The following is a 12,777-nucleotide window of genomic DNA, read 5'->3' as shown; positions in this document are numbered from 1 at the left end:
AATTCTAAGCCTATAGCCCATGAAAATATCGTCTCGGCCGGATTCAATGAGTTCGCTGGAAAGAGCCGGTTCATGGCATACATCACTCTCCACGCACGTGCTGATGCCGAATAACGCGATAAATAAACGAATAGGCATAAAATAATTTTCTCGAAAAAACTGAAAAAATGCTAAGCCTATAGCCCATGAAAATATCGTTTTGGCCCGAGTCAAGAAGTTCGCTCGAAAGCGCCGGCTCATGGGGCACATCACTCCCAAGGCACGTGCTGATGCCGAATAACGCGATAAATAAACGAATAGACACAGAATAATTTTCTCGAAAAAATTGAAAAAATGCTAAGCCTATAGCCCATTAAATTATCGTCTCAACCGGATTCAATAAATTCGCTCGAAAGCGTCGGTTCACGGCATACGTCACTCTACACGGACGTGCTGATGCCGAATTACGGGATAAATAAACGAATAGGCACAGAATAATTTTCTCGAAAAATTGCAAAAATGCTAAGCCTATAGCCCATGAAAATATCGTCTCGGCCGGATTCAATAAATTCCCTCGAAAACGCCGGTTCATGGCATTCATCACTCCCCACGCATGTGCTGATGCCGAATTGCATGATAAGTAAGCGAATAGCAACACAATAATTTTCTCGAAAAATTGAAAGAACGCTAAGCCTATAGCCCATGAAAATATCGTTTTGGCCCGAGTCAAGAAGTTCGCTCGAAAGCGCCGGCTCATGTCGTACATCACTCCCCACGCACGTGCTGATGCCGAATAACGCGATAAATAAACGCATAGACACAGAACAATTTTCTCGGAAAATTGAAAAAAATTCTAAGCCTATAGCCCATGAAAAAATCGTCTCGGCCAGATTCCTTAAGTTCGCTCGAAAGCGCCGGTTCATGGCATTCATCACTCCCCACGCATGTGCTGATGCCGAATTACGTGATAAGTAAGCGAATAGCAACAGAATAATTTTCTCGAAAAATTGAAAAAACGCTAAGCCTATAGCCCATGAAAATATCGTCTCGGCCGGATTCAATGAGTTCGCTGGAAAGAGCCGGTTCATGGCATACATCACTCTCCACGCACGTGCTGATGCCGAATAACGCGATAAATAAACGAATAGGCATAAAATAATTTTCTCGAAAAAACTGAAAAAATGCTAAGCCTATAGCCCATGAAAATATCGTTTTGGCCCGAGTCAAGAAGTTCGCTCGAAAGCGCCGGCTCATGGGGTACATCACTCCCCAGGCACGTGCTGATGCCGAATAACGCAATAAATAAACGAATAGACACAGAATAATTTTCTCGAAAAAATTGAAAAAATGCTGAGCCTATAGCCCATGAAATTATCGTCTCAACCGGATTCAATAAATTCGCTCGAAAGCGTCGGTTCACGGCATACGTCACTCCACACGGACGTGCTGATGCCGAATTACGGGATAAATAAACGAATAGGCACAGAATAATTTTCTCGAAAAATTGCAAAAATGCTAAGCCTATAGCCCATGAAAATATCGTCTCGGCCGGATTCAATAAATTCCCTCGAAAACGCCGGTTCATGGCATTCATCACTCCCAACGCATGTGCTGATGCCGAATTGCATGATAAGTAAGCGAATAGCAACAGAATAATTTTCTCGAAAAATTGAAAAAACGCTAAGCCTATAGCCCATGAAAATATCGTTTTGGCCCGAGTCAAGAAGTTCGCTCGAAAGCGCCGGCTCATGTCGTAAATCACTCCCCACGCACGTGCTGATGCCGAATAACGCGATAAATAAACGAATAGACACAGAATAATTTTCTCGAAAAATTGAAAAAATGCTAAGCCTATAGCCCATGAAAATATCGTTTTGGCCCGAGTCAAGAAGTTCGCTCCAAAGCGCCGGCTCATGGCGTACATCACTCCCCACGCACGTGCTGATGCCGAATAACGCGATAAATAAACGAATAGACACACAATAATTTTCTCGGAAAATTGAAAAATGCCAAGCCTATAGCCCATGAAAATATCGTCTCGGCCAGATTCAATAAATTCGCTCAAAAGCGCCGGTTCATGGCATACGTCCCTCCACACGGACGTGCTGATGCCGAATTACGTGATAAGTAAGCGAATAGCAACAGAATAATTTTCTCGAAAAATTGAAAAAACGCTAAGCCTATAGCCCATGAAAATATCGTCTCGGCCCGAGTCAAGAAGTTCGCTCGAAAGCGCCGGCTCATGGCGTACATCACTCCCCACGCACGTGCTGATGCCGAATAACGCGATAAATAAACGAATAGACACAGAATAATTTTCCCATGAAAATATCGTTTTGGCCAGATTCAATAAATTCGCTCGAAAGCGCGGGTTCACGGCATACGTCACTCCACACGGACGTGCTGATGCCGAATTACGTGATAAATAAACGAATAGGCGCAGAATAATTTTCTCGAAAAATTGAAAAAACGCTAAGCCTATAGCCCATGAAAATATCGTTTTGGCCCGAGTCAAGAAGTTCGCTCCAAAGCGCCGGCTCATGGCGTACATCACTCCCCACGCACGTGCTGATGCCGAATAACGCGATAAATAAACGAATAGACACACAATAATTTTCTGGGAAAATTGAAAAATGCCAAGCCTATAGCCCATGAAAATATCGTCTCGGCCAGATTCAATAAATTCGCTCAAAAGCGCCGGTTCATGGCATACGTCCCTCCACACGGACGTGCTGATGCCGAATTACGTGATAAATAAACGAATAGGTGCAGAATAATTTTCTCGAAAAATTGAAAAAACGCTAAGCCTATATGTAGCCCATGAAAATTTCGTGTCGGCCAGATTCCTTAAGTTCGCTCGAAAGCGCCGGCTCATGTCGTACATCACTCCCCACGCACGTGCTGATGCCGAATAACGCGATAAATAAACAAATAGACACAGAATAATTTTCTCGAAAAATTGAAAAAATGCTAAGCCTATAGCCCATGAAAATATTGTCTCGGCCAGATTCAATAAATTCGCTCGAAAACGCCGGCTCATGGCGTACATCACTCCCCACGCACGTGCTGATGCCGAATAACGCAATAAATAAACGAATAGACACAGAATAATTTTCTCGAAAAAATTGAAAAAATGCCAAGCCTATAGCCCATGAAAATATCGTCTCGGCCAGATTCAATAAATTCGCTCAAAAGCGCCGGTTCATGGCATACGTCCCTCCACACGGACGTGCTGATGCCGAATTACGTGATAAGTAAGCGAATAGCAACAGAATAATTTTCTCGAAAAATTGAAAAAACGCTAAGCCTATAGCCCATGAAAATATCGTCTCGGCCCGAGTCAAGAAGTTCGCTCGAAAGCGCCGGCTCATGGCGTACATCACTCCCCACGCACGTGCTGATGCCGAATAACGCGATAAATAAACGAATAGACACAGAATAATTTTCTCGAAAAATTGAAAAAATGCTAAGCCTATAGCCCATGAAAATATCGTCTCGGCCGGATTCAATAAATTCCCTCGAAAACGCCGGTTCATGGCATTCATCACTCCCCACGCATGTGCTGATGCCGAATTGCATGATAAGTAAGCGAATAGCAACAGAATAATTTTCTCGAAAAATTGAAAGAACGCTAAGCCTATAGCCCATGAAAATATCGTTTTGGCCCGAGTCAAGAAGTTCGCTCGAAAGCGCCGGCTCATGTCGTACATCACTCCCCACGCACGTGCTGATGCCGAATAACGCGATAAATAAACGCATAGACACAGAATAATTTTCTCGGAAAATTGAAAAAATTCTAAGCCTATAGCCCATGAAAAAATCGTCTCGGCCAGATTCCTTAAGTTCGCTCGAAAGCGCCGGTTCATGGCATTCATCACTCCCCACGCATGTGCTGATGCCGAATTACGTGATAAGTAAGCGAATAGCAACAGAATAATTTTCTCGGAAAATTGAAAAAATTCTAAGCCTATAGCCCATGAAAATATAGTCTCGGCCGGATTCAATGAGTTCGCTGGAAAGAGCCGGTTCATGGCATACATCACTCTCCACGCACGTGCTGATGCCGAATAACGCGATAAATAAACGAATAGGCATAAAATAATTTTCTCGAAAAAACTGAAAAAATGCTAAGCCTATAGCCCATGAAAATATCGTTTTGGCCCGAGTCAAGAAGTTCGCTCGAAAGCGCCGGCTCATGGGGCACATCACTCCCAAGGCACGTGCTGATGCCGAATAACGCGATAAATAAACGAATAGACACAGAATAATTTTCTCGAAAAAATTGAAAAAATGCTAAGCCTATAGCCCATTAAATTATCGTCTCAACCGGATTCAATAAATTCGCTCGAAAGCGTCGGTTCACGGCATACGTCACTCTACACGGACGTGCTGATGCCGAATTACGGGATAAATAAACGAATAGGCACAGAATAATTTTCTCGAAAAATTGCAAAAATGCTAAGCCTATAGCCCATGAAAATATCGTCTCGGCCGGATTCAATAAATTCCCTCGAAAACGCCGGTTCATGCCATTCATCACTCCCCACGCATGTGCTGATGCCGAATTGCATGATAAGTAAGCGAATAGCAACACAATAATTTTCTCGAAAAATTGAAAGAACGCTAAGCCTATAGCCCATGAAAATATCGTTTTGGCCCGAGTCAAGAAGTTCGCTCGAAAGCGCCGGCTCATGTCGTACATCACTCCCCACGCACGTGCTGATGCCGAATAACGCGATAAATAAACGCATAGACACAGAATAATTTTCTCGGAAAATTGAAAAAAATTCTAAGCCTATAGCCCATGAAAAAATCGTCTCGGCCAGATTCCTTAAGTTCGCTCGAAAGCGCCGGTTCATGGCATTCATCACTCCCCACGCATGTGCTGATGCCGAATTACGTGATAAGTAAGCGAATAGCAACAGAATAATTTTCTCGAAAAATTGAAAAAACACTAAGCCTATAGCCCATGAAAATATCGTCTCGGCCGGATTCAATGAGTTCGCTGGAAAGAGCCGGTTCATGGCATACATCACTCTCCACGCACGTGCTGATGCCGAATAACGCGATAAATAAACGAATAGGCATAAAATAATTTTCTCGAAAAAACTGAAAAAATGCTAAGCCTATAGCCCATGAAAATATCGTTTTGGCCCGAGTCAAGAAGTTCGCTCGAAAGCGCCGGCTCATGGGGTACATCACTCCCCAGGCACGTGCTGATGCCGAATAACGCAATAAATAAACGAATAGACACAGAATAATTTTCTCGAAAAAATTGAAAAAATGCTGAGCCTATAGCCCATGAAATTATCGTCTCAACCGGATTCAATAAATTCGCTCGAAAGCGTCGGTTCACGGCATACGTCACTCCACACGGACGTGCTGATGCCGAATTACGGGATAAATAAACGAATAGGCACAGAATAATTTTCTCGAAAAATTGCAAAAATGCTAAGCCTATAGCCCATGAAAATATCGTCTCGGCCGGATTCAATAAATTCCCTCGAAAACGCCGGTTCATGGCATTCATCACTCCCAACGCATGTGCTGATGCCGAATTGCATGATAAGTAAGCGAATAGCAACAGAATAATTTTCTCGAAAAATTGAAAAAACGCTAAGCCTATAGCCCATGAAAATATCGTTTTGGCCCGAGTCAAGAAGTTCGCTCGAAAGCGCCGGCTCATGTCGTAAATCACTCCCCACGCACGTGCTGATGCCGAATAACGCGATAAATAAACGAATAGACACAGAATAATTTTCTCGAAAAATTGAAAAAATGCTAAGCCTATAGCCCATGAAAATATCGTTTTGGCCCGAGTCAAGAAGTTCGCTCCAAAGCGCCGGCTCATGGCGTACATCACTCCCCACGCACGTGCTGATGCCGAATAACGCGATAAATAAACGAATAGACACACAATAATTTTCTCGGAAAATTGAAAAATGCCAAGCCTATAGCCCATGAAAATATCGTCTCGGCCAGATTCAATAAATTCGCTCAAAAGCGCCGGTTCATGGCATACGTCCCTCCACACGGACGTGCTGATGCCGAATTACGTGATAAATAAACGAATAGGTGCAGAATAATTTTCTCGAAAAATTGAAAAAACGCTAAGCCTATATATAGCCCATGAAAATTTCGTGTCGGCCAGATTCCTTAAGTTCGCTCGAAAGCGCCGGCTCATGTCGTACATCACTCCCCACGCACGTGCTGATGCCGAATAACGCGATAAATAAACGAATAGACACAGAATAATTTTCTCGAAAAAATTGAAAAAAATGCTAAGCCTATAGCCCATGAAATTATCGTCTCAACCGGATTCAATAAATTCGCTCGAAAGCGTCGGTTCACGGCATACGTCACTCCACACGGACGTGCTGATGCCGAATTACGGGATAAATAAACGAATAGGCACAGAATAATTTTCTCGAAAAATTGCAAAAATGCTAAGCCTATAGCCCATGAAAATATCGTCTCGGCCGGATTCAATAAATTCCCTCGAAAACGCCGGTTCATGGCATTCATCACTCCCCACGCATGTGCTGATGCCGAATTGCATGATAAGTAAGCGAATAGCAACAGAATAATTTTCTCGAAAAATTGAAAGAACGCTAAGCCTATAGCCCATGAAAATATCGTTTTGGCCCGAGTCAAGAAGTTCGCTCGAAAGCGCCGGCTCATGTCGTACATCACTCCCCACGCACGTGCTGATGCCGAATAACGCGATAAATAAACGCATAGACACAGAATAATTTTCTCGGAAAATTGAAAAAATTCTAAGCCTATAGCCCATGAAAAAATCGTCTCGGCCAGATTCCTTAAGTTCGCTCGAAAGCGCCGGTTCATGGCATTCATCACTCCCCACGCATGTGCTGATGCCGAATTACGTGATAAGTAAGCGAATAGCAACAGAATAATTTTCTCGAAAAATTGAAAAAACACTAAGCCTATAGCCCATGAAAATATCGTCTCGGCCGGATTCAATGAGTTCGCTGGAAAGAGCCGGTTCATGGCATACATCACTCTCCACGCACGTGCTGATGCCGAATAACGCGATAAATAAACGAATAGGCATAAAATAATTTTCTCGAAAAAACTGAAAAAATGCTAAGCCTATAGCCCATGAAAATATCGTTTTGGCCCGAGTCAAGAAGTTCGCTCGAAAGCGCCGGCTCATGGGGCACATCACTCCCCAGGCACGTGCTGATGCCGAATTACGGGATAAATAAACGAATAGGCACAGAATAATTTTCTCGAAAAATTGCAAAAATGCTAAGCCTATAGCCCATGAAAATATCGTCTCGGCCGGATTCAATAAATTCCCTCGAAAACGCCGGTTCATGGCATTCCTCACTCCCCACGCATGTGCTGATGCCGAATTGCATGATAAGTAAGCGAATAGCAACAGAATAATTTTCTCGAAAAATTGAAAAAACGCTAAGCCCATGAAAATATCGTTTTGGCCCGAGTCAAGAAGTTCGCTCGAAAGCGCCGGCTCATGTCGTACATCACTCCCCACGCACGTGCTGATGCCGAATAACGCGATAAATAAACGAATAGACACAGAATAATTTTCTCGAAAAATTGAAAAAATGCTAAGCCTATAGCCCATGAAAATATCGTCTCGGCCAGATTCAATAAATTCGCTCGAAAACGCCGGCTCATGGCGTACATCACTCCCCACGCACGTGCTGATGCCGAATAACGCGATAAATAAACGAATAGACACAGAATAATTTTCTCGGAAAATTGAAAAAATGCTAAGCCTATAGCCCATGAAAATATCCTCTCGGCCAGATTCAATAATTTCGCTCGAAAGCGCCGGTTCATGGCATACGTCACTCCACACGGACGTTCTGATGCCGAATTACGTGATAAATAAACGAATAGGCATAGAATAACTTTCTCGAAAAAATTGAAAAAATGCTAAGCCTATAGCCCATAAAAATATCGTTTTGGCCCGAGTCAAGAAGTTCGCTCGAAAGCGCCGGCTCATGGGGTACATCACTCCCCAGGCACGTGCTGATGCCGAATAACGCGATAAATAAACGAATAGACACAGAATAATTTTCTCGAAAAAATTGAAAAAATGCTAAGCCCATGAAATTATCGTCTCAACCGGATTCAATAAATTCGCTCGAAAGCGTCGGTTCACGGCATACGTCACTCCACACGGACGCTCTGATGCCGAATTACGTGATAAATAAACGAATAGGCACAGAATAATTTTCTCGAAAAATTGCAAAAATGCTAAGCCTATAGCCCATGAAAATATCGTCTCGGCCGGATTCAATAAATTCCCTCGAAAACGCCGGTTCATGGCATTCATCACTCCCCACGCATGTGCTGATGCCGAATTGCGTGATAAGTAAGCGAATAGCAACAGAATAATTTTCTCGAAAAATTGAAAAAACGCTAGGCCTATAGCCCATGAAAATATCGTTTTGGCCCGAGTCAAGAAGTTCGCTCGAAAGCGCCGGCTCATGACGTACATCACTCCCCAGCACGTGCTGATGCCGAATAACGCGATAAATAAACGAATAGGCATAGAATAATTTTCTCGAAAAATTGAAAAAAACGCTAAGCCTATAGCCCATGAAAATATCGTCTCGGCCATTTTCAATAAATTCGCTCGAAAGCGCCGGTTCATGGCATACGTCACTCGACATGGACGTGCTGATGCCGAATTACGTGATAAATAAACGAATAGGCATAGAATAATTTTCTCGAAAAATTGAAAAAAACGCTAAGCCTATAGCCCATGAAAATATCGTCTCGGCCATTTTCAATAAATTCGCTCGAAAGCGCCGGTTCATGGCATACGTCACTCGACATGGACGTGCTGATGCCGAATAACGTGATAAATAAACGAATAGGCATAGAATAATTTTCTCGAAAAATTGAAAAAAACGCTAAGCCTATAGCCCATGAAAATATCGTCTCGGCCATTTTCAATAAATTCGCTCGAAAGCGCCGGTTCATGGGATACGTCACTCGACATGGACGTGCTGATGCCGAATTACGTGATAAATAAACGAATAGGCACAGAATAATTTTCTCGAAAAATTGAAAAAACGCTAAGCCTATAGCCCATGAAAGTATCGTCTCGGCCAGATTCAATAGGTTCGCTCGAAATCACCGGTTCATGGCATACGTCACTCCCCACGCCACGTGCTGATGCCGAATTATGTGATAAATAAACGAATAGGCACAGAATAATTTTCTCGAAAAATTGAAAGAACCCTAAGCCTATAGCCCATGAAAACATCGTCTCGACTAGGTTCAATAAGTGCTCTCGAATGCGCTGATTCTTCGGATTACGCTTTTCGCAAGAAAGTAAATTTGCACAAATAGATCGTGCAAATCGGCGTAAGCAAGTGCATTGGCATGGAGAGCGATGTATATGCCGGAATCAACGGTTTCCAAAAAGAGCATGCATCCGGCAGCGCGGACATGTGATTAGGCTATAGGCTTACCATTTCTTTTTAAGCAAAATCCATCTGCGAAAATCGGTTTACTCACCGTGGAAATGGGTGTAGGCAAGCGTATTGGCCTGAAAAGCGATGTGTATTCCCGAACCAACGCTTTCCAGAGAAATTAGTGGACCTGGCAACGCTGTCATTTTAATTAGCATTTTAATAGACTATAGGCTTACCTTTCTTTCAGAAAAGTCCATCGCTAATAATCGGTTTTTTCATTGTGGAAATCGGCGTAAGCAAGTGCATTGGCAAGGACAGCGATGTATATGCCTGAACCAATTTCCAGTGAAGTGAGTGGAGATGGCAGCGTGGACATTTTAATAGGCTATAGGCTTACCTTTTTTCCAGAAAAGTCCATCGATGATAATCGGTTTATTCATCGTGGAAATGGGTGTAAGCAAGCGCATTGGAGTGGAGAGCGATGTATGTGCCCGAACCAACGTTTTCCACTGAAGTGAGTGGACCTGGCAGCACGGACATTTTAATAGAATATAGGCTTACTTTCTTTTTCCGGAAGAGTCTATCGGTGATAACCGGTTTGGTCATTGTGGAAATCGGTGTAAGCAAGTCAGGGAGAGTGATTTATGTGCCCGAACCAATGCTTTCCAGAAGTGAACGGACTTGGCACCACGGACATTTTCATAGGCTTACCTTTTTTCCAGAAAAGTCCATCGGTGATAATCTGTTTATTCATCGGGGAAATCGCTGCAAGCAAGTCCATCGGAAAGGAAACCGATGTATTTGCCCCGTACCAACGCTTTCCAGGGAAGTCAGTGGGCCTGGCAGCACGGACATCTTTATAGGTTTGACGTAATAGTTCTGTGGAAACCCGCAAGGTGGAGAGAAGTAATTAATAAAGGGAAAATCAGACATCCACCCGTTCGTAGCAGATGCTACAAAGGAAACCCAAACGGGTTCCTCGAAAGAAAATCCTCGGAGTTGAAGAAAAATTCGTCCTCATCCGGGACCACCGCCTTTCTGGGGCAGCCGTTCTACCATCTGAGCTAACCAGGCGGCTAGCAGATGGCAGGGCGAAGTCGAATTTCTCAACAACTCGAAGCAAAGACAACAGTTTGACGCAATAGTTCTGCGGAAACCCGCAAGGTTGAGAGAAGTAATTAATAAAGGGAAAATCAGACAGCCACCCCTTTCGTAGCAAATGCTACAAAGGAAACCCATACGGGTTCCTCGAAAGAAAAGCCTCGCAGTTGAAGAAAAATTCGTCCTGGTCCGGGACTCGAACCCGGGACCATCGCTTTTCCGGGGCAGCCGCTCTACCATCTGAGCTAACCAGACTTTTTTTTTTTATTACCGGCTTGGCAAAAGAAGGTACAATGTGAGTATTACATGGTCATAAAAACAACTAGACAATGCCGGATCAGTGTGGTGTGATAAGAACGATGTAGGCTAGTCACTTTGTCCAAAGCACTTAGCCAATCAGGAGGGTCACTCTGTGCACAGAAAAATTCGCGTATATATAACACACTTTCAATGAAATATTCATGTGCAGGGGCCTGAACAATGCGCTCATGTCTGATATCCATACGCGTTCGCCACACACTGTGCATGCACAAAAGCATTAACAGATCGACAGGCACTCCCTCTGGTTCCGCGCATGGCAGGAAGCGTATTCCGAAAGCACTTAAGGGCAACTCCTTTTTAAGGCTACGTTTTAGAATATCCCACAAAAACACTGCGTCATGACAGTCCAAAAAGATATGCTCAATCGTCTCCGGTTTATTGCATATAAAGCAATTCACAGACCAAGGTACAAAAATGCCTTTGCTTTGCAGCCACGGTTTCACTGGGAGAGTGCCTGAGCTAACCAGACGGCTAGAAGATGGCAAGGGGAAGTCGAATTTGTCACCAACTCGAAGCAAAGACAATAGTTTGACGCAATAGTTCTGCGGAAACCCGCAAGGTGGAGAGAAGTAATTAATAAAGGGAAAATCAGACATCCACCCATTCGTAGCAAATGCTTGCTACAAAGGAAACCCATACAGATTCCCCGAAAGAAAAGCCCACGCAGTCGAAGAAAAATTTGTCCTGGTCCGGGACTCGAACCCGGGACCACCGCCTTTCCGGGGCAGCCGCTCTACCATCTGAGCTAACCAGGCGGCTAGAAGATGGCAAGGCGAAGTTGAATTTGTCAACAACTCGAAGCAAAGACAACAGTTTGACGTAATAGTTCTGCGGAGACCCGCAAGGCGGAGCGAATTAATTAATAAAGACCATAAACGCATCATCTTAAAAATGGGATATGTAGTTGGATATGTAGTTGGAAAAGAGAGCAAGGAGCGCAAAATGGCCAGTCCAAATCTGAAGGCTGAACAAATACCAAATATAGTCACGAGAGTCGAGGACGAAATTGGCTAATGGCCAAGAGTGGGAATATGGTGAGCTTCTAAGTGTAATAACGACAGAAATATGGAAAGAGAAACAACATGTTCGTTGGAAAGGAGCAAAGAAACCGAAAAGCTGGTGGAACAGGGAGATACGAGAAGCGATCGCAGAACGACAGAAAGCATCTCGAGAGCACAGGTAGGCAAAGAAGGCGCAATTGCCGCAGGATGAAGTAACCAGTAAATGGGAAATATACCGGAAGAAAAAGTCTATGGTTCAAATACTGGTGCAAGCAAAATTAAAAGGTGCAAGTGAACGTTGGTTGTCAGAAATCCGTGAGAAAAAGAAGGCCGAACCTAGAATATTTTGGAACCACATAAAATTATTAGGCAGGAAGTCAACAACAATACAACAACATATCCTAGACGAAGATGAAAACAGATTGGAAGGAGAAGCGGCAATAAATTACATCCAAAAAATAACAGCCAAATCTTTCCAAGGGAATGGCGAGGTTGTATTTGAAGAAAAAAAGAGCATGAAAGAGACCCAAGTGGAAAAGGAGCTCGTGCTGACAAATTTCAACTGGAAGAAAGCGGAAGAGAAAATTCCTGAGCGGACAGCCACAGGGCTAGACGAGCTTCCCGTTAGGCTGGTTAATAAACTAGGACCAAAAAGTAAGGAAGCTCTGGTGAAAGCAGTGGAAAAAAATTTAAAAGATAGACTAATCTTGGACAGTTGGCGAGAAAGTAGAATTAATTTAATTTATAAAGGCAAGGGGGAGAAATAATGCATTCGTATAGACCATTGACCATTACATCGGTAATATACAGGCTAGCAATGCAGGCAATCAAATTAAAGCTTCCAGCTTGGGCAGAGAATAATGGCATTTTGGGAGAACTTCAGAATGGCTTCAGAAAAGGTAGGCGTTTAGATGATAACTTATTTGTTCTTACTCAGTGTATTGAAATATCAAAAG

At 43.4% G+C, this 12,777-nt stretch overlaps 1 non-coding gene across 1 annotated transcript; it reads right to left on the bottom strand.

Annotated features, from left to right (window-relative positions):
- Positions 1-11,500: 11,500 nt before the first annotated feature.
- TRNAS-GGA (transfer RNA serine (anticodon GGA)) lies at positions 11,501-11,575 on the bottom strand. The gene has a single exon. It is a non-coding gene; the product is annotated as a tRNA-Ser (tRNA).
- Positions 11,576-12,777: the final 1,202 nt, after the last annotated feature.

This window comes from Dermacentor albipictus, chromosome 5, assembly GCF_038994185.2.
Source record: "Dermacentor albipictus isolate Rhodes 1998 colony chromosome 5, USDA_Dalb.pri_finalv2, whole genome shotgun sequence".
Lineage (NCBI taxonomy): Eukaryota > Metazoa > Arthropoda > Arachnida > Ixodida > Ixodidae > Dermacentor > Dermacentor albipictus.
Note: the sequence above shows the minus strand (reverse complement) of the source record. Positions and strands in the feature narration are given on the sequence as shown.